Source organism: Stegostoma tigrinum, chromosome 16 (assembly GCF_030684315.1).
Source record: "Stegostoma tigrinum isolate sSteTig4 chromosome 16, sSteTig4.hap1, whole genome shotgun sequence".
NCBI classification, from domain to species: Eukaryota; Metazoa; Chordata; class Chondrichthyes; order Orectolobiformes; family Stegostomatidae; genus Stegostoma; species Stegostoma tigrinum.
Window position 1 is genome coordinate 27,523,514 of NC_081369.1, and position 22,159 is coordinate 27,545,672.

General features: G+C 40.1%; 1 long non-coding RNA gene across 1 annotated transcript in view; it reads left to right on the forward strand.

Annotated features, from left to right (window-relative positions):
• Window positions 1–615: 615 nt before the first annotated feature.
• LOC132210621 (uncharacterized) overlaps window positions 616–22,159 on the forward strand; it is a 61,762-nt gene continuing 40,218 nt past the window's right edge. The window contains exon 1 of the long non-coding RNA XR_009446758.1: window positions 616–711. This is a non-coding gene — a long non-coding RNA (uncharacterized LOC132210621). The remainder of the gene's footprint in view (window positions 712–22,159) is intronic.

Below are 22,159 nucleotides of genomic sequence, written 5' to 3' on the forward strand. Positions count from 1 at the left end.
TTGCCACTGAGATATTACAGAAATTCATTACAAAATACCCATTGACCATTCCTCTCTATTTCCTATCATCAGCCAATTTTTTGTCCATGCTCTTGCTGTCCCTTTCATACCGTGAGCCATAAACCTGCATGACACTACATCAAATGCCTTCTGTAAATCCATTTACACTATTTCAATAATGTTACCCTCATTAAACTTTTTTAAAAAACTTCAACATGTTCTTTAAACATGATTTCCCCTTTAGAAATTTGTGCTGACTCTTCCTAATCAACCTATCTTTTCTCACTAGTTCCATTCCGAATAATTGTTTCTGAAAGTTTCCCCATCACCAAAAATAAACCGACAGATCGGTTCCCTTGGTGTCCTGGCTACCTTTATACTTCAACCAACACCAAATGCAAATGTATACCCATGAACGTCATTAATATTTGGGTAACTATTTTGCATGGAAATTGGTTGCCACCTTTCACTACTAGCGTTCAAAAGTGCATCATTAACTGTAAAGTGTTTTAAGACAACCCAAGGTTATTAAAGTTACTATATAATGTAATATTGCTTTTCAGAGTATAATTGTTAACCTGATGCATATTTGCAGGATAACAAAGTGTGGAGCTGGATGAACACAGCAGGCCAAGCAGCATCTCAGGAGCACAAAAGCTGACGTTTCGGGCTTAGACCCTTCATCAGAGAGCATATTTGCACATAGCCCTGGTAAGTAGTTTTCTGTTAAATTTTAAAAAAACACAAAATTGACACTTAGATATTTCTAAAATTATTAAGGGAAATGCTTATATTTACAAAACTTTAAATTTGCGCAGTTGGTACTTGTTCTCAGAACTCACAAGTAATAGCATGATTCAGATGAGCAATTTTTCCAGAAAACTACATGTATATTTTCAAAGCAATAAAAATACAAGTTGTGCATAGTAAACATTGATATGGATGGGACATGCAATCACGCTAGTTTAACTGAAGAAATATGTGTTCAGAGTTTCAAAGACAATATTGCCTTTATTATCGCTAAATTCCTGGCTTTGTACTCAATTCTTCAACAGAAAACTTGTGCCTTACTGTTGGCTGAAGTTCTTTGTTATACCTGATCTAATTGAATTTATTGCTTCTTCACAATCCTAATTTTACACAGGAAATCTGTGGTCTTGTCCCAAACTTTCATTTGAGTTTGGACGCATGTTGCTACAAGGTAGCTGTGATATGTAATTGAAGTCTTTAATTAATGAACTGAAAGATCAACAGATTGGGATTCTTTTGAATGGTTCAGCCATTTTTGTATATCTTGCATCAACTGCTGTAGATATTAAAAAAGCAATCAGTATACTGTACTCCAGTATCAGTTCAAGAGTGGGATTTAATGGCCTCCACCCACTATCCTTAGGTGCATTTAGAGGTAATGGGAGTTATTTAATTCACTGAGAGGGTGTATGGTGGGAACTTGCTGCCTTCCCAACTCTGCCCAGTCATGTCCCGGTGGAAATGACTCATGCATGATCTTCCCACCTTGCACCAATTGGCACAATATGTGGGCAATTAATACTTGATCAAGGGTCTCATCCTACCACCATGGAGGATTTGCCATGCAAGGCCAAAAAACAGCCCTCTAATGGGTTTGTTTGCAGGCTGCCCAGTGCTCAGGATAGGGAGGTTCCTTCTTCAAGCATGATCAGAAAACACAGCATTGAATAGAATAGAATAGACTTTATTGTCACATTTACTCAATGAGCATAGTGAAAAGTTTATATGTCACCAATTGCAGCACTGACTTAGGTACAAAAGTATCGAAGAACAACTTCTTCTATTACAAACTTTTTAGACAAAGATTTAGAAAGTGGATATCACCGAGGTTCACACCCCTCACTGTTTCCACTGCTTTCCCCATGACTCCTACCCTGTGAACACCTCTTCCCAACTTGCCTTAATGCAGCTTGACCAGAGGTCCCTCACTGATGCAATTTCTCTACTCAGCAGCTGCCACTGCTTACACCAGTGCTGGTGTAAGGCATTGCTGTCAGCTTCAGACTGACTGCCTACTCATGGGGTTGAGGTGAGAAGACTCTGCTTCCATGGTCCTCCATTATTCCGGCCTTTCCACCAGGCATCAGTCACCACCTCCCCAAGGGAACATGCTGTTCCATGGAACTACTGGCCTCCAATTAGCTCACCTCTCTTGGCACAGGGACATCCGCCCCCAGAGACTTGTTCCTGTCAATGGTCTATCAGTGACCACTCAATTACCTGACTGGCATGTAATTGTAGAGGAGGCAGCACTGGTCTCTCACAGGCTCCAGTGATCGTTATCCCCATCACCTCTTTGACATTCATTCCAAGGATTCTAGGGGGATGGATCTTTACTTTGCATCTTACTACACAGCAGGCAATTGTAAGTTACTGTAGTACCTTTAACAAAGCTCTCAATGGTTATTTCCCTTGACTTCAAATGAGGCACAAACACCATTTTGGCGCATGTCTCATGTCAATATCGACAGGTCACGGTTATGTCTGATTTGTCCCTGTTTCTCTAAAAACTGAATCTTGCAGTTTTCGAGCTTGTTTCTCCTCTAATTCTCATCAATCATAAGAATTGTAAGGTGCTTTGAATTTACCCTCAGGGTGGTCTGCTTTGGAACAACTTGATTCAAAATAAAAAAAGAACTAATGTTCTATCAATTAAATCGGCCAATTCCCACTGATCCTATATTAGACGTAACAACTAAAGATAGTTTATGAGCTGATTAGAATCAAACCCCCAGTTCATAAATGTCCAAAAGAAGAAAAAAATCAGTAGAAAACCATGCTTGTTAAAAAAAACAAACCAGATGGCTACTTCATTACATACTACACTGTTAATGATCTTTACAGCAGTTATTATCATTTAATGATATTTTCCTACCACCTGTATTTACAGTGAAGTCTTTATTGAACCTTTGGGACCAAAGCAAACTGACTGGCTCACACTGGAACTTTTTAGACTAACTGACAACTGTTGAAATTGACATAATGCCATCATAGCAGAAACCAGAGAGGTTGTAACAGCAGACCCATCTGTGTTTAAGATAGCTGCTTATTCAAATGTGATTTCCTTACTCTGTTATTTTGTTGGTGGCCAAATAAACCAGCTTCTTGGTGCATTCTCTATCTTCAGTTCCTCCTAAATTAAGCTCAAAACTTGTTAATTCTAAGAAAAACTGCATGCATAGATTTTTAAAAAAAAACTTAAGTAAATTGTAATGTGTCAGAGCTTTGTTGATTAATAATCCATAAACAACGTTTGAGAGTGGGTGGAGGAAAGAATATGTTGAATGCTCTTTGTCCTATTCATCCTTCCAGATCTTTTCCTCTATCATGTTGATAACTGTACATGCAGTTCCCACACACACTTTTTGATTGTTTGTTCGTCCTCTTACGCTCTGAATCACTTACCTTCTGTGGTGCACTTTTTACTGATATGTATTACAAGCCCACAATCATTTGAAGAATTTTTTTCCTCAGTTCCACACTATGTAAATTCCCCATTCAGTTGGGACTGCTTCCTTGTCCTATGAACCTATTTGGATAGTTCTAGATTCTGTACCAAGGTTCTGGTGTCACCTACTTTTGACTCAGCCAGGGATTCTTCTTTGCTAAGGTTAACAAGGTCTTACTGAATCTACTACATAGTCCATGCTTTTTCTTTGAGGTTTGGTTAGCTCAGTTCTTGTTTCAGCTGATTTGCAATGCAAAGTGATACCAACAACATGGGTTAAATTCCCATATTGGCTAAATTCAATTTCTTCCACTTTATCAACTTCCACCCTTGCCTCAGGTTAAAATTACCACCAGTCATCTCTCTCTCGAATGAGAAAGCAGTCATATGATCTTCTGGGACTATGGTGACTTTACGTTCCTTCTGTCTTGACTCACAATTATGAAAGATTCTAAGAAAGATTATCCGTGATCTGCATTTCTGCCTGAACTGCCTCTACACATAACAAATTATCTTCAACTAATTGCATAACCTCCATGTGATTCCATTTACAAACATTTTTCCCCACTTTCCAGAGGGGCTTATCCTTTAGCGATACCATGGTCCATTTTTCCACTATCCTCACTTCCAGTTCCCTTCTCCTGGGCACATACAAACACCTCCCAATCATCTATTGCATGACCACTGTCCAGAGCCTCAAACATTCCCACCATGTGAGACAGCACTTTATATGTACTTCTTGTCATCTGTCAGCGCATTGTCATCTGCACTGGAAACATCAGATGTAGATCAATAGCCACTTTGAGAATTGCACATTCTGTGTATGCATTTTTCAAATTAATTCTTGTAATATTGGCATTGCTAACAAGGTCAACTTTACTTGTTTATCCCTAATTGCCTTGGTAGTGGGCCTTCTGCCTAGGCCAGTGCAGTCCAAGATCTGGAAGAATAAAGGCTTATATTTCTAGGATTTCAAAGTGCTTTAACAGCCAATGAAGTATGTTTTGAAGTGACATAATGCTGGAGATGCACTAGCCTATTTAGCTCACAGCAAACTCCCACAAACAGTAACGTGATATCTGTTTTTGTAATGGTAACTGAAAGATAAGTATTGACCAGAACACCAAGAATATCTCCTCTTCTTCAAAACTGTGCAATCAGATTTTTTACCTCCAGCAGAGAATGGAGATGTCGCCTCGTTTTAACCTCTTGTCAAATAGAACAACTAACAGTGGCCAATGCTAATGCTGCAGGACAAGGAAGATGATACCTTCATGTCAATGTACCCTCAAAGAAAAATAAATTTCTTTCGATAAACCTCAAGCAGTCCTCAGTACTACACACAGTGCCAGCCTTATGTGGGACCTCACAGCATTGAGTGGGATGGGCAACCTTCAGGGATAATTAGTTTCCATTTCTGTAGAAGCCCTTGTCCTTAACTTATGTAAGCAATAAAATTATTTCAATTAAAACAATAGGGGTAATCCAAAACCTGTTGGAGGAGAAATATCACCTCTCTGAATTTTATCTCAATTATTCAAGAATACTGCTCACCATGATAGTTGTAGGACCGTTCAGTATAAGCTCGGAGGGATGCAGGAAACATGGTCAAATCAGAATTTCAGTCATGTACAGATGATGTGGTCCCTAGTCTAGCTGTTGATCACTAATGTTCAGTACTAACAAGCCAATACTGTTCACAGGAAAAGTCCAACTTCTAGAAAGTTGTGCAGAGCATATTAAACACATCTTCAATCAGCCTTTATCCATCAGTGAAAAAGTAATCAGCAGGCTGCCATCAACTGATGTCTTAATGACCCTCTCAAACTGTTAGAAACAATGAAGGCAATCAAAACTTTGTTGATCAGCAAAGATCAGACAGCTAATGCTATCCGAGCTGAGATCTACAACGTTGGAGATCATTGCTTGGTCAAGAATCTCACTGAACCCTTTCAGTCTATGCAGGAGCAATAAACTATCCCACAAGAAGACAAAGATGGCTCCAATAGCCACCTGTACAAATGAAAATGACCAACAATTACAGAGGAAGCTCACACCTCCCCATCACCATTAAACTCAAACTAAATTTTGGTATTTGTTGTGCAATCTATTAACCAGGATCTGCTGCTAGAGAGTTCATGCAATTTCAGACACCGTTAAGGAACCACTAATATAGCATTTTTTTAGAGTTAGAGGAGAAATGTCAAGAATAAGGCACGGACACCTACATCACATTTGCAGCCTTATCAAGGCCTTTGACACAGTCTGCCATGAGGGCCTTGAAAGGTAATGGGAAAAGTTGGAATCATCTGAGAAATTCATCACAATGATTCACTAACCCTGTGACAGCATGTTTGTGCATGGCCTGGAAGATAGTGAACCCTTTACCTCATTCCCACTCATTAGTGAAGTTAAATAAGGTGACATGCTAGTGCTGAGCCTTTTCAAAATGTGTGTCTCTGCTATACGCTCTGATGCCTTCCATGATGGTGATTCTGCCACCAAAATCAGATATCATATGGATGAAAAGCTGCTCGTGACTCCAGGCAAAAAACAAGGTTTCTAGGGATATACATCATGGTTTCTTGTTTGCCTATGATTGTGCACAAGCTGCCCAAAGTTGGGCATGCAAAGTTGCATGGAATTGTTCTCTAATGCTCGCAACAACTTTAGTCTTATCATGTGCACAAAGAAAATGTAAGTAACCAGTCTGCTCTCGGAAGCTCTGTCTTGAACCCAAGTTTCAGCCCATTACCAGAACATGTTAGCAGTGGATAAGTTCACTCATCTTAGCAGCACACTCTCTTGAGCTGTCTATCTTTGTAATGACATGTATCAATATTTTCCAAAGCAAGGGTAGCCTTCAACAGATTTGAAGCATTAGTCTGGAAATGAAGTGAAATAATCTTGCCTACAAGACCAAAAGCAATAGCTGCGCACATTCTGCTGGATGCAAACAAGACATATGCCAGAGTCATGCCAAAGAACTCAACCACTTTCACTTGAGCTAGCTTCAGAAGCTTTTGAAAGTCAAATAGCAAAACAAAATACATCCAGCCAAGAGGTGCCTACCCAAGCTGGCAAGTGAAGCATCCACACTATATTAAGGCAGTCACAATTGAGTTGGGCTGGTCATGTAGCCAGAATACCTACAAGTTATTGACTAAAATGAATCTTCTGCGCAGAACATAAGTCTGAGAAGTACTCACATGGTGATCATAGGAAATTCTGCAAGAACATTCTGAATTTCACCCAAGATTATTACACAATCATAGCAACTATTGGGCTATATAGCTTCACATATAATTGGGAGACACTCAGACTGTTTATGAGAATGATTAATATAGCAATACCTGAGTCAATATTTAAGCCGACAGACTAACTTTGTAACAGGAAACGAAAAGTTGAATATTGTAGACTATAAAGCACAGGAACAGAAAATATAACTTTGCAATAAGTGGACTTAAGATAAATATTCCTTTGTCCAAATCTCTCATTTACTTTCGTCACATATATCCCTTCTTCCTTTCCATACCGAGTATGGAAAATGTAACTCACAAAGGAATATGCTATCACAGGAACTGAATGCCTTCCATTGGCCTTAGGACTATTTAACTGTTGGGCTATCATACCAATATCTATCATGTCCCTATTCAATTCTTACTTGGTCACATTCTCGGTATTTTTAATCAACCTGTTCGGATTTTTTATGACGCAAGCCTGGAGTAGATTGGACTTGAACGTAAGCCTTCTGGCTCAAAGATAGGGACAGTACTACTGTGGCACAACAACCTTCTCACTCACATGAGGAAATAGGTCACTGAATAGTGACTAGTTGTGTTTTGCCTTTCACTAACCTGATTCCAATTGAAGCAAGCTTCCAGCTCTATCATGGAAATGAGCTAACATTCATATACGAGCAATTAAACCTGTTAGATCTTGTTCACAAGTTGAGGAAGAACTTGATTCTCTGACATTATGCATTACAGAAGTAATGGCAATGATTTCCTTCCTAATTTCTCATATAAATATTATCTCTTTTACCACATGCTTTAGTTATGTTCCCTTAAAAAGACCTACCTTAACAATTATCACCATTAAAAATCCAGAAAATTCAATATACGTAATTGTGTTTGCAAGTTGTAATTTTAGTGAATTATATTTGAATGTCATAGCCGTCACATGAAATCTTCAAGACCTCTCTCTAGATTTTTTCTATGTATCATTATCAGGTCTATATATCAGCAGGACATGTCTGGTTTAGCTAGGGCTAAACATATAAATGTTGACAAAAGACAGATGTTAGTGTCTGATGCTAACACAACCGAAGAATGAGAAGCTGAAAAAGTAAAACAAGACTGACAATTCTCAGCAACACACAGTGGCTTTGAAGGAGGAATAGTTGCGCCCTATAGCTGGAGCAAATCTGAGTGTTAGACCCGGGTTACTCAATGATACTCAGCAGATTTCTCAGTTAATAAGAGAAAGCAAGTGTAAAGTGTAATGTCTGGAGGTGACTGAGTATTTTTTACTAAAGAATTGGAGTAATCTGGATTTACAAATAAGCTGAAATGTGACCAGGTGACTTTTCACATTGTGTGGTGTGTCAATTGTTTGAGGCATAAAAATGAATAAATATGAAAATATGTGGGGGCTATATTAGAAAACGCACAATAACAGACACACGGATTATGGTGCATTACTGACCAGCACCCATTTAATGCCACTATATCTACTTCATGCTGCCTGCCTTCACCACATAACTCATTCGCAGCACACAGCAGCAGCATTCAAAATGTTAACTTTCTGTCACCTGATCAACCAGCCTACATTGCACTTCCAGCGGGTGCTGGACTTTGTCCAGAAAGTGAATCTGACTTGGTAATCAGTGAAGAACGGCACAACATGGAAGAGAGGGCAGTCTGAGGATTTTGATGCTTCATTAGATGCCTGTGGCGGAGATGGAAAGAAGGAGAGATAACTGCAAAGTCCCGAACTACAAAGGACCAGCCTGACCTCCAGATATATGCTTGAAAATAGTGTGAGAAAATGCATATGGAGGTCAGTGCCAGAAATGAAGACCCAAAGACCTGAATAAAACCACAAGAAGTTCAGTTACTTCACATTATTTTCCAAGCTCAATGAATGTATTTACAAACAACACATTCTATTGTCTGCACCATTACCTTCAGATTTTGCTAAAGTCACTAAACATCCACCATTCCCCACCATCAATCTCTACCAATGAGGCATTGCATTTCACATTCATAAGCTTTACCTAAACCTCACACACTTAGCGTTTCTGCAAGCTCACAGCCCTATTGCATACACTGACAATTCCAAGTATGGCAAACTGTAATAACCCTTATTAATGACTGATGGGGAATCACTAATTAATGCCCCTGTAGAGCTTATTCAATAATAGGCAATGACCGGCCCAACCGGAACTCATCACCTGAACCCTTCATAAAGCAAACCCAGGAATGGGCCTGTAGAACTGTCTGTCCTGGGCTGAAACGAGCCTATATACAACAAAAATAGTGACTATATTTTGGAGTTCAACAGTAAATGATCTTTCTCCCCAGTCAGGCTTCCTGAGTTATTACATAAACAAGTTACACTACACTTATCAATACACTTCCATCTAACTTGCAGATCAAGGTGATGCACAACAGGAGATAGCATGAGCTAACCAGAGGGGCAGAGGCAAACACGCATGCAGTATCCCACACAGAGGAGTTGATAATAGCTATAAATGGAACATCTACCATTGTGATTGTGGCCAGATGTGAGGTTGAAACTGTCAAAAATGACAGTAATCTCAGACATAACCTCCCTTCTTGAATCTCACATATGCTTTATTCTACATTCGGTCAATTTAACAGCAGATAGCTTAAGCATGAACCTTTTGCATTGTCCCAAACATCAAACTTACCCTTATCCTGCAAAAGAACACTAACAGAGGCAAAGAAACACAGAAGACAAATATTAACAGTAATGCAAAAATGAGTAGTTAATTTGAGTAAGCAATGTGATTGGGAATGTTTGTTCTGTGATTGATTCTATTCTTGCATTGTATCGACAGGGGTATTGTGATGGTCAATGATAGAAGGAATGTAAGGAACAGAAAAACCATTTCCTGGTGAATAGGAAATTGGGTTCTGATTCCTGGCATGAGACTAAGATAAGATCATCAGACTCAGTCTATCCAAAAAGGAATGGTATAAGTTGGTCTCTTTCCCTTTTCCTCTCTTACCCCTATTTCTCCTCATGCTTCTGTTCTTAAATCTTTGTTGCAACAAACACTGTCTCCTCACAAATCCAGGTTGTAATATGCCTGAGATCATCATGACTCTTGTACTTGTCCTGCTGGTCTTCCAGAGCGGGCCAGGCTACAGAAGCATTGCTTCTGCACACCAGAGATCTATCACACTTCATATGACAGCATGGTTTTTACTTTATGTGAGATGTCCATTATGTGCATAAGTTGTACTACAGAGTCATCAGCCATATCATCGCAAGATGGTCCTGGTCACCCAGTAGCCTCTGTTTAGTTTGCTTTGATAGCTCAAATAGACAAAGCACAGTGAAATATCACATAATGGGAGTTTCAGGACAATGCATTGCTCTGTAATATTTTCTGTCTATTGTTACATATCAGCTAGATATGGAAGGAGTAGAATCACTTTGGCTTTGATATGAATGAGTTGACCAGGTGATGTCCATGCACACTATCAATGGTATTCTGCGACCCCATTGACGCTGCCTGCATGTTTGTCAAGACAGAATGAAATGTATTACTCTCTCATTAAATACAGTACAACAGTGACCTCCTTCATGTAACAGTGTAAGGCAAACTGCGAAATGTTGTAAATATCTCCAGGACTGACCTTGAAAGACACAAACAGATGAAAAACCACATAAGCTTTCATAGGTCCTTGCCCTGATCTGCAGTTGTGACAAACAACTTGAGAACATTATACTGAAGCACAGATGTCTATGCATTTTCATCTTCAGAATAGTCCTCAGAACATCTAAGGTAGACATTGGCATCCTGTCGAAACCTCTTCTCTCTTCCTGCAGCTTATCCTGATCTGTGTGACCTCTATTCATTCTCTAAGCAAATCTGGACTCCATGCAGAATGCCAAACCATGCACCTGTCTCTGGAGGCAACTGGTTTGTCCAGAAGATTTGAAATCAGCAAAAGTTCCTTCAGAAGCAGCCACACCACTCCTTGTAGATCTTTTCAGCTGAAATAATTACAGAAAGTATTGAGTCCTTGTACCAGATGAAATTAGCCAGCAACTAATCTCTAAGTATTGGTGGTTGCTTCAAATAATTGTAATGTTGGCTCCTTCATGATGCTGTGCAAGGCTAAAAGAGTGCATTAGCTAAAACAATAAGCCTGCTGTGTATATTTCTAGAAGATGTTCACATGTTATTGCCCTCATCAGAATGGCATCCAGTGTGATTTGTTCTGTATATGAGTGCACATGACATAGACTCACCAGTCAGGTTAAAATGTAGCACGAAGCTCCCAAAACAAAGGAAGCTAACAAGCCCACTTTCTCAGCATATAGGTTTTATTTTGACCGTTTCTAGGCTTAGAATATACTGAGATAAATTTAATCGAAAACAATAATCAGTCACATGGAGGTGGAAGTGGCAGGACAGGGAATTTGTGAAAGTGGCTTCATCTACCCATCCAAGCAATTTTGTCAGAGGTGAGATTAAACTATCTCTGGCTACCTGCCCAGCAGCAAAGAGATCAATTAATCAACTGGGATCATTTAATGGTTGGTGCCTAAAAGTGCCCTCCAGCCACAATCTCTCAGTAGCAAAAATGAAGGTAGCATGTTAATGGCCACCTCCAGGAAGAGTGTGCATCCAGGTAAGCCTTAGGAAATGCTGCTGGCCGGTATTCAAAAATAATGTTGGTGAGGTTCTATCCTTGTTTCTACAGCTTAACTATGTAACAACTGTAACAGGCCTCCAGTGTCAGGCAGCAATAATGCAGGAGGGCAGGCAGCAGAGCTAATGGACCAATTGAGCTGGGAAATCCAGCAACAGGTGCTGGCAATGAGGAAGGCCACCAGGTGGGCAGCCAGAAATATCAAATAGACCGTCCCTGGAAGAAAGGACATGTTTGGGGAAAAGAGTCCTTTTCGATACATCATGCATCATGCAGAGAAAGGACTTCCTCAATAAGATGTAAACCGTGGACATTTATATGCTGTGCCTTCCTTGTTTAACATTAATTTCCCTTCATGTTTGTGATGACTTGATGGCAGTGGAATAAAGAATATCAGCCTTCCTGATCTCTAGGCCATCTATGTGCTGAAATCTCATGTCAGAATATAGTACTCATTTCCACATGTCAGCACCACTCTTGAGTTGTGGTATTTTGCATGTTATCTCAAGAGCTCTTAATTCACTTTTATTAGAAATCTAGGTAGGCGAATATACACTGCACAAGTGCAGGCCTTGAGCACACAAACCCTGGCCCAAAAGTGACAACAATGCTAACAGTCAGGCTGGTATATATTTGATACAATTTGAGAAACAATGAAGATAGCCAGGGTATTTTGTTGCCTGTCAGCTGTTTCAGGCTTTACTGAAAAAGATGTGTATGCAGGAGTTAATATTAAAATGGTTTCAAACCTATTTATTCATCTGACTCCCAACAAACTCTCCTCCTTATTTCTAAAATGCAAAATAAATGTATGCAATGTATTCAGCTTTAACAAGCCAGATTTGCAGAGACTCCAAAAGAACACACACAAAATGTAAAATCTATAAAGACTTTAATTCAATACATCTGACAAGACAGATCTCTACAGACGTACATTTCAACTCTGTTTTAATTGCACTCTACGCACAGTAATCGGAAAGGCAGATTTGTCAGGCCATAATCAGAACAAGTTCAGTAATGCAGAAGTAATCAACCTGAAGTGTTGATCATGCAAATAATTACCACACAAAAAGGAATCCATCAATCTAGTTGAGGTTATTTGTGTTTTCTGTAAAACAGAGTGGATTTTCTGATCCAAGTACGATGGGATGTTAAAAATATTGCCTGTAGCTAATGACAGATTTTGTAGATAACTTCAGTGAATGTTTCAAAAGCAACATTAATACGGAAGACACATTCAGAAAATTAATGACAGTTCATCCATGTAGACATTGAAGGCTCCGAGTTCAACTGCGACATATTGATGAGATACTGTATTTGTTGTGGTATTTCTTTACATTTAGCCAAAAATTCTTATAAATACTGAATAACTGTTACATGTGTATTAGCTTATGAAACGCTTTATTATTCAGCTTTTATCAGATGATAGAATCATGTTGCACACCAGTTCTGCATACCGTACTGGGGAGTCTGGAATTTAGAATTCTTTGCACTGCAATTTCTAACTATTGACATCTTCCATCACTTTATTGATGATCAAGAGTAGGCTGATAGGGCAGTAATTTGCCAGGTTGGATTTGTCCTGCTTTTTATGCACAGGTTTTAATTGGACAATTTTCTACACTGCCAGGGAGATACCAATGTTGTAACTGTACTGGAAGAGCTTGGCTAGGGGAGCAGCAAGTTCTGGAGCAAAAGCCTTTAGTATTGTTGCCGAAATATTATCAGGGCTAGTAGTCATTACAGTATCCAGTGTCTCCAACCATTTCTTGATATCACGCAGAATGAATCAAATTGGCTGAAGACTGCTATATATAATGCTGGGGACCACTGGAAGAGCCCAAGTTGGATCATCCACTCGGCTCTTGCTACAAATGCTTCAGTCCTATCCTTTGCACTGATTTGCTGGGCTTTTCTATCATTGAGGATGGGGATTTTTGTGGAGCTTCCTCCTCCAGTGAGTTGTTTAATTGCCTACCATCATTCACAATTGGATGTGGCAAGACTGCAGAGCTCAGATCTGATCCATTGTTTGTGGGATTGCTCAGCTATGTCTATCATTTGCTGCTTCTGCTGTTTACCATGTAAGTTTGTAGCTGTTTGGTAGTTTCACTGTGTTGACACCTCATAGAACATAGAACATTAGAACATTACATTACAGCACAGTACAGGCCCTTCGGCCCTCGATGTTGTGCTGACCTGTCATACCAATCTGAAGCCCATCTAACCTACACTATTTCATGTACATCCATATGCTTGTCCAATGACGACTTAAATGTACTTAAAGTTGGCGAATCTACTACCGTTGCAGGCAAAGCGTTCCATTCCCTTACTACTCTCTGAGTAAAGAAACTACCTCTGACATCTGTCCTATATCTTTCACCCCTCAATTTAAAGCTATGCCCCCTCGTGCTCGGCGTCACCATCCTAGGAAAAAGGCTCTCCCTATCCACCCTATCTAACCCTCCGATTATTTTATATGTCTCAATTAAGTCACCCCTCAACCTTCTCTCTAATGAAAACAGCCTCAAGTCCCTCAGCCTTTCCTCATAAGACCTTCCCTCCATACCAGGCAACATCCTCATAAATCTCCTCTGCACCCTTTCTAAAGCTTCCATATCCCTCTTATAATAGAACATAGAACATAGAAAAGTACAGCACGGTACAGGCCCTTCCGCCCACGATGTTGTGCCGTGGAATAATCCTAATCCAAAAATAAAATAACCTAACCTACATTCCCCTCAATTCACTGCTGTCCATGTGCATGCCCAGCAGTCGCTTAAATGTCACTAATGACTCTGCTTCCACGACTATCACTGGCAAACTATTCCATGCACTCACAACTCTCTGGGTGAAGAACCTCCCTCTGACATCTCCTCTATACCTTCTCCTAACACCTTAAAACTATGACCCCTCGTGGCAGTCAATCCTGCCCTGGGGAAAAGTCTCTGGCTATCGACTCTATCCATGCCTCTCATTACCTTGTTCACCTCGATCAGGTCACCTCTCTTCCTTCTTCTCCCCAGAGAGAAAAGTTCGAGCTCAGTCAACCTCTCCTCGTAAGACAAGCCCCCCAGTCCAGGCAGCATCCTGGTAAACCTCCTTTGCACCCTCTCCAAAGCCTCCACATCTTTCCTATAACAGGGCGACCAGAACTGGGCACAATATTCCAAGTGTGGTCTCACCAGGGTTTTGTAGAGCTGCAGAATAACCTCGTGGCTCTTAAACTCAATCCCCCTGTTAATGAAAGCCAAAACACCATATGCTTTCTTAACAACCTTATCCACCAGGGTGGCAACTTTGAGGGAGCTATGGACTTGGACACCAAGATCCCCTGTTCCTCCACACTGCCAAGAATCCTCCCTTTAATCCTACATTCAGCATGTAGGTTCGACCTTCCAAAATGCATCACTTCGCATTTATCCAGGTTGAACTCCATCTGCGATTTCTCAGCCCAGCTCTGCATTCTGTCAATGTCTTGCTGAAGCCTGCAATAGCCCTCGATACTACCAACGGCACCTCCAACCTTTGTGTCATCAGCAAACATACTAACCCACCCCTCAACCTCCTCATCCAAGTCATTTATAAAAACTACAAAGAGCAGAAGCCCAAGAACAGAGCCCTGCGGGACACCACTTAGCACTGACCTCCAGGCAGAATACTTACCATCTACAACCACTCTCTGCCTCCTGTCAGCCAACCAATTCTGAATCCAGACAGCCAAATCACCCTGTATCCCATACCTCCTGACTTTATGAATGAGCCTGCCGTGGGGAACCTTATAAAATGCCTTGCTGAAGTCCATGTACACCACATCCACTGCTCGACCCTCATCAACCTGTCTTGTGACTTCCTCAAAGGACTCAATAAGCTTTGTAAGGCATGACCTGCCCCTCACAAAGCCATGCTGGCTCCCTTTAATCATGCCATGCTTTTCCAAATAGTCATAAATCCTATCCCTCAGAATTCTTTCCAAAACCTTGCTGACCACAGACGTAAGACTGACTGGTCTGTAATTTCCAGGGATTTCCCTATTCCCTTTCTTGAAAAGAGGAACAACATTTGCCTCCCTCCAATCATCCGGTACGACTGCCATGGAGAGTGAGGAAGCAAAGATCTTCGCTAGCGGCTTAGCAATCTCCTTTCTTGCTTCCCGGAGCAACCTAGGATAAATCTGGTCTGGCCCTGGGGACTTATCAATCTTAATGTTTGCCAAAATTTCCAGCACATCAACTTCCTCAATCTTGATCTGTTCAAGGCTGTTTTCCTGCTCCTCAAGGTTCTCATTCACAACAAGGTCCCTTTCCTTAGTGAAAACCGAAGCAAAAATCTCATTGAGGGCTTCCCCTATCTGCTCAGACTCCACACACAAGTTCTCTACGCTATCTCTGATCAGCCCTACCTTCTCCCTGATCATTCTCTTATTCCTCACGTATGAGTAAAATGCCTTCGTGTTCTCCCTAATCATTCCTGCCAAGCCTTTTTCGTGCCCCCCTTCCTGCCAAGCCTTTTTTGTGCCCCATCTTCAGGTATGCCTGGTGCTGCTCCCGGCAAGCCCTCCTGCACTCTCCATTGGACTCGGGTTGATCCCCTGGCTTGATGAGAATGGTTGAGTGGGGGATATGCCGGGTCATGAGATTGCAGATTGTACTGGAGTAAAATTCTTCTGCTGTTGATGGCCCACAGTGCCTCATGGATGCCCAGTCTTGAGTTGTTAGATCCGTGTGAAATCTGTCCCATTTAGTACAGTGCTAGTGCCACACAACATGACAAAAGTAATTCTCAATGTGAAGGCAGGACTTAGTCTCCACAAGGACTGTGCCATGGTCACTTTTACTGATGGACATGGATAAATGCATCTGCAATTGGCAGGTTGGTAAGGATGAGGTCAAGTATGTTTTTCCCTCTTGTTGGTCCCCTCACCATCTGCCACAGACTTAGTCTAGCAGCTATGTCCTTTAGGACCTGACGAGCTGCTGAGCCACTCTTGGTGTTGGATATTGAAATTCCCCCACCCAGAGTACATTTGTGTCCTTGCCGCCCTCAATGCTTCCTCAAAATGTTGTTTAAAATAGAGGAGTGCTGATTCATCAGCTGAGGGGGACTGTACATGCAGGAAGTTTCCTTGCCCATGTTTAACCTGAAGCCATGAAACTTCATGGAGTCCAGAGTGAATGTTGAGGATTGCCAGGGCAACTCCCTCCCAACTGTACACCACTGACCTGCTGATGGGATAGGGCATATCCAGGGATGGTAATGGTCATTTCTGGGACATAGTCATACTTACAGGATCATACCTTACAATATCAGGCTGTTGCTTGACTAATCTATGAGTCAACTCTCCTAATTTTGACACTAACCCCAGGTGTTGGTGAGGAGGACATTGCAGGGTCAACAGGGCTGTTTCTGCAGTTGGCTTTTCCAGTGCCTGGTTCGATGCCTGGTGATCTGTCCAGGTTCATTTCTTTGAGACTTTGTAGCGATTGGTACAACTGAATGGCTTGCGAGGCCATTTCAAAGGGCAGTTGAGAGTCAACCACATTGCTGTGGATCTGGAGTCATATGTAGGCCAGACTAGGTGAGGATGGCAGATTTTCTCCACTGGTCGGGATTAGTGGACCAGGTGACTTTTTCCTACAATCATCAATGAATTCATGATCATCAGTAGATTCTTAATTCCAGATTATTTTATTGAATTTCAATTCCACCATCTGTTGTGGCGGGATTCGACCCAGGCCCCCTGAACATTAGCTGAGTTTCTGAATTAATAGTCTAGTGATGATATAACGAGGCCATTTACCTTCCCTAAGACATGGTTGGAAGATTGACTTGCTAACAGAAAAGAGAAGGTGTTTTTAAATGCATTATTTCTGTTGAGAATGATTTAACAAGTGGTGTGCCACAGGGATCAGTGTAATCAATTTTTTTCACAATTTACAATGCTGAGTTTGATGAAGTGACCTGAGGTATGATTACTAAATTTGCTGATGGTATAAAGGTTGGTAGAAAAGTAGGAAGAGAATATATAAGGAGGCTACAAAGCAATATAGATAGGTTAAGTGTGTGGGCAATGAACTAGCAAGTGGAATATTATATGAGAAAATGTGAAACTGCCCACCTTGGCAGGAAGAATAAAAAATGTCTGAATAGCAAGAGATTGCAGAACTCTGAGATGTAAAGGGATCTGAGTGTCCTATTGCATGGAACACTGACACTCAGTTTGGGTTTTCCCAGACCCACTCAGTTTCTGACATTAATACAACCCTGGTTAAAACATGGACAAAAGTACTGAATTCCTGTGGTGAATTGTGAGTTATTGCCCTGAAATCCAACTGCATGTTGCATCTAGGGGACCTAGTAAAACTAGAGACAATGGGAATAAGAGAGAAAACTCTCTGCTGGTTGAAGTCATGTCTGGCACTAAGGAAGATAGTTGTGGTTGTTGGAGATCAGTCATTTCAGGTTCAGGACATCTCAATAGGAGTTCCTTTTGGGTAGTGACCTTAGATCAAACATCTTCAGCTGCTTCATCAATGAATTTGCTTCCATCATAAGGTCAAAAGTAAGGATTCCTCACTGATGAATGCAGAATCTTCTGCACCATATTGGACCAGTCCAAGTCCAAATGCTGCAAGACTTGGACAAATCCAGATTTTACTTACAAGTAGCAATTAACACTTACCTTACACAGTGCCAGGCAATTGGCATACCCAACATGCAGCAAACTTGATTGACACCATATTCACGAACATTCATTCCCTCTACCACCAATGCTTGGTAACAGTAGTGTGTACCATCTTCAAGATTCCTTAAACAGCACCACCAAATGCAAGTTCTCCTCCAAGCCACTCACCATCCTGACCTTGAAATATGTCATCATTCCTTCAATGTTGCTGGGTCAAAATCATTGAACTCCCTCACTCAAGGTGTTGTGGATCTACATGTAGCTAATAGACTGCAATGGTTCAAAGATGCAGCTCACCTTTTCAAGGTCAAGAAGGGATGGATAATGTTGGTCCAGTTGGTGATGCCCACATCCTGTGAATGATTGAAATAAATCATAAATTGTTACTATGCAGGTACAGTAACAGGGAAAGGTAATAGAATGTTATATTTTACTATGAAGAGAAGTAAATTCAGAAGTATGGAGGTTATACTTCAACAATACTGGACATTAATGGAGTACACCTGGAGTACCATGTATTATTGGCCTATGTATTTAAGAAGGATGCAAATGCATTGAAAATTGTGTGGAAAAGGTTTACTAAAATAATTCCTGGATGGGCAGGTTATTTTATGAGGAAATGTTGGATAGACCAGTCTTGTATCTGCTGTGTTTAAAAGATTAAAGTGCAATTTGTTTGAGTCATATAAGATCCTCATAAGTCTTGACTGGGTGTAGAAAGATTGTTTCTTTCTGCGAAACAACACACAACTAGAGCTTACTGTTTAAAAATAGCTCTTCTTTAAGTTTTAAATTCTTTGTTTTCGGTCTGCTTTCTTTCAATGAGTAGTTATATTTCAATGTAACTTAATGATTTTCTTTTTATTTTAAATTTTTAAAGTGTAAGTAGAATTAAAGACTTAAATATTACAGCTCATTGATTTGAATTATCTTCCTCATTTGTCTTTGTCGAAGTCTCTTGACATAAATATAGATCGTCTTTGCTCATCATTTTCTTGAAGACGCGTATTAATAGGTAATCAGACAAGAAGTTTGGAACAATCTGGGCCAAAATCTTTTTGTGGATTTTGTTTTTGAAAGCACTAGCAGGTGTAAGTGAAAGCAAGATTATTTTAAAAAAACGCAAGTTCTCGGCTTCATTCTTCTAAGTTGTACATCTAGCACTTCAGTTTGAAACTGATCAATCTCTGCTTCTAGAAGGTGTTATAACTCTGACTGGAGGCATGTGCTGGTAATCAAGCTTTACCACTCCACGTGCATAACCCAAAATGGTCAATGTGTCTCTCTTTTGGATACTACAAAAGAAATATCAACCAGGCATTTTTCATAAACTCAAAATAATTCCATAATAAGCAAGATTTATTTTCTAAACAAGTGGCAAACTAAACTACTATTTAGAATTAAACTATATCCCTTTATTCACCAGCACACACATTCATATATAAACAGGACAACACAAATTTGCAGAAATATTATGAGATTGGAAAAAAAAAGAAAAAAAGAGAACAACATTGGGTGACACAGTGGCTCAGTGGTTAGCACTGCTGCCTCACAGCGCTAGGGACTCAGCTTCAATTTCACCTTTGGGTGACTATCTGAGTGGAGTTTCCACATTCTCCCTATGTCTGTGTGTATGGATTTCCCTCGGGTGCTCCAGTTTCCTCCCATAGTCCCAAGATGTGCAGGTTAGATGGATTGGTCTTGCTAAATTGCCTACAGTGTCCAGGGGTATGTAAATTAGGTGGGTAAAAGGGGTATGGGTTGGAAGCTCTGACGGTTGGCGTGGACTTATTGGGCCAAAGGGCCTGTTTCCACACTTTAGGGATTCACTAACATTCCTGTGGATCAAGGGTACCAATTCAGAAGATAGATTGAGCTCATTTCTCAGTTCCTTTGTTTCCTGTTAACAAGATCAGTTGATGACAGCCACAGAAAGAACTTCAGACTCGTTTTCAGATTCAGATGGATAACAGCCAGAAATCCTGATATGAAAAATTATCAAATTTCACAAATATTTCACTTAGAGATGTTTCAACTAGTTTTATGTTGTCTCTTATTGAGTGTAAGACAATGACAAGGAGAGAGAGAAAGAAATAGAGCTATATTTTCCCAACCAGCATCTTTAACTGCCCAAGTCTAGGTCTACAAAAACACACTGTAACTTCAGTCCAGAGGCTGTTGCTAAGTAGCACACATCACAAATCCCAGGGTTTTTCCAAGCTTGTTTATTTAGCACTTAAGGGCCCTAAAATCTAATTCTTAGCTCGCTTGTTGTCTTTACTGGACTCTTCTACTGATATTATTTGTTTTTCCTGTACAGGTATTTTACAGATTTTTATTTTAGCTTTTTCCTTTCAACAAATCACAAAAAAACTCCATCAAACCAGAAATGCCTGAACCATTTCATATTCCAATATATTACTATCCATAAATATATACATCCCTAACAAAGGAGATAACCCTGGTTGACATGGAAACATAGGACTTCAAATTTATAATCTTCAAGCTGGGTGTACATTGAACAAAACCTTGAGCAATGTGGTTGCTGTCTGAAAGAAGCAATGCTATTGAATGATGCTGTATTTTCTTGATGTAAATCTGCCATTTCAAGAAGATTTAAAGGAATCTATGATCAATAAATGTCTCTTGTTTAACTAGCGTTGACAAAGGCTGTCTAGACTATAAGGGAAGAATAATATTCCATTGTGCAGATAGAATTTTTATTTTGCTTTGATATTCTGATCTGCTGCCTAGCCAACTGTTTGTAACTTGGCAAGTCAATGTTATGTTTATTGTAGCATCTAACACCACCCAGCTGTTCAAAGAATTCAGGATATATTAATTGTATAGAGTATAAAATACCAAGCATATCTTCCTGACTGATGTCTTCTTGAATAAATATTCCTGAATGTTTAATGCTGTTATTTATTTTCTCTTTCAAATAAGACTTTGTGAACACATTTCTTCAGAGCCCTTGAAATAAAGATAGAAACATCCCAACCCGTTCAATTTTGTGGTTCGCATGATTATTCAGAGACTGGTACTGAAGAATATTTTGGACTTCATGTTAATATGAACATTCTTCCCTTCTAGTTGGTAGCACCCATTTCATGTTCTCCATAGGGGCTATGAACAAAAGAAAGCCTCATCCCTCAACACACTGTGTCGATGACTTCCCTTCACTATCAAATATAGAATAATGAGTTTTTTTTTGCTTGAAGAGTAGTACTTTACTCTGGCTGGGCACATGTCAGCAGTATCACATTTTAGGTTGAGCTTCTATCAACGAGTAATGGGAACATGAGGCGGAAGGAAAATTTTGTCCTGATTTTCACACAATTTCAAAATTGGGCTATATAATAGTTATTGCTAAAATTTAAGATTACAAAAACCGAAGCTGAACAACCACTCATAGGACCAGAAAATTATTAGAAAAATTTCAACATTATTATTTTTGCAGGAGGATCATGTCAAAATGGAAAAACTTTGGGGATGGAGTAAAAATCCATAGTACAGCTTACAACCCAAATTTGAATAACACCAGACAGAAACAAATTAGATCAGGAAGTAGTGATATGCCACAATAAACACAGGCTTTAAAAGTCTCAAGATTGCTGGAAGCAGGAGAAAATGAAGGGAGGTAAAGTAGCTTAGCAGCAATGGTGTCCTGTTATAGAAGGTTACTGCAGGAGATGTTACAGTTTCTACGGCAGGAGTGGTGAAATAAGATGAAAAAAAGCCTCTTACGTGCAAGTGTCAGCTAAAAATAAAATTTAGCGACAATCTCTCAAAGTGACTGCTCCATTGCAGTTTCAATGTGTTTACTTTCATCAGTGCCTCATGCTTGTATGCTGTAATCAAACAGGAACTGTCCAGTACTAGGCTATAACTTCACTTCCCCAAATCTTGAATGCCCTTTCCTTTCATTATAACCCTGTCCTTTCTAAATTACATCAATATTCAGACATGTCAAAGACCGTTAATGGGCTGTGATGCATTCTGACCCTTTCTGAAGGCTATCAGGAATAGTGTTCCCCCTTTGTGACATGGCTAATTTTTCCAAAATCCCCAACTATTCAATTT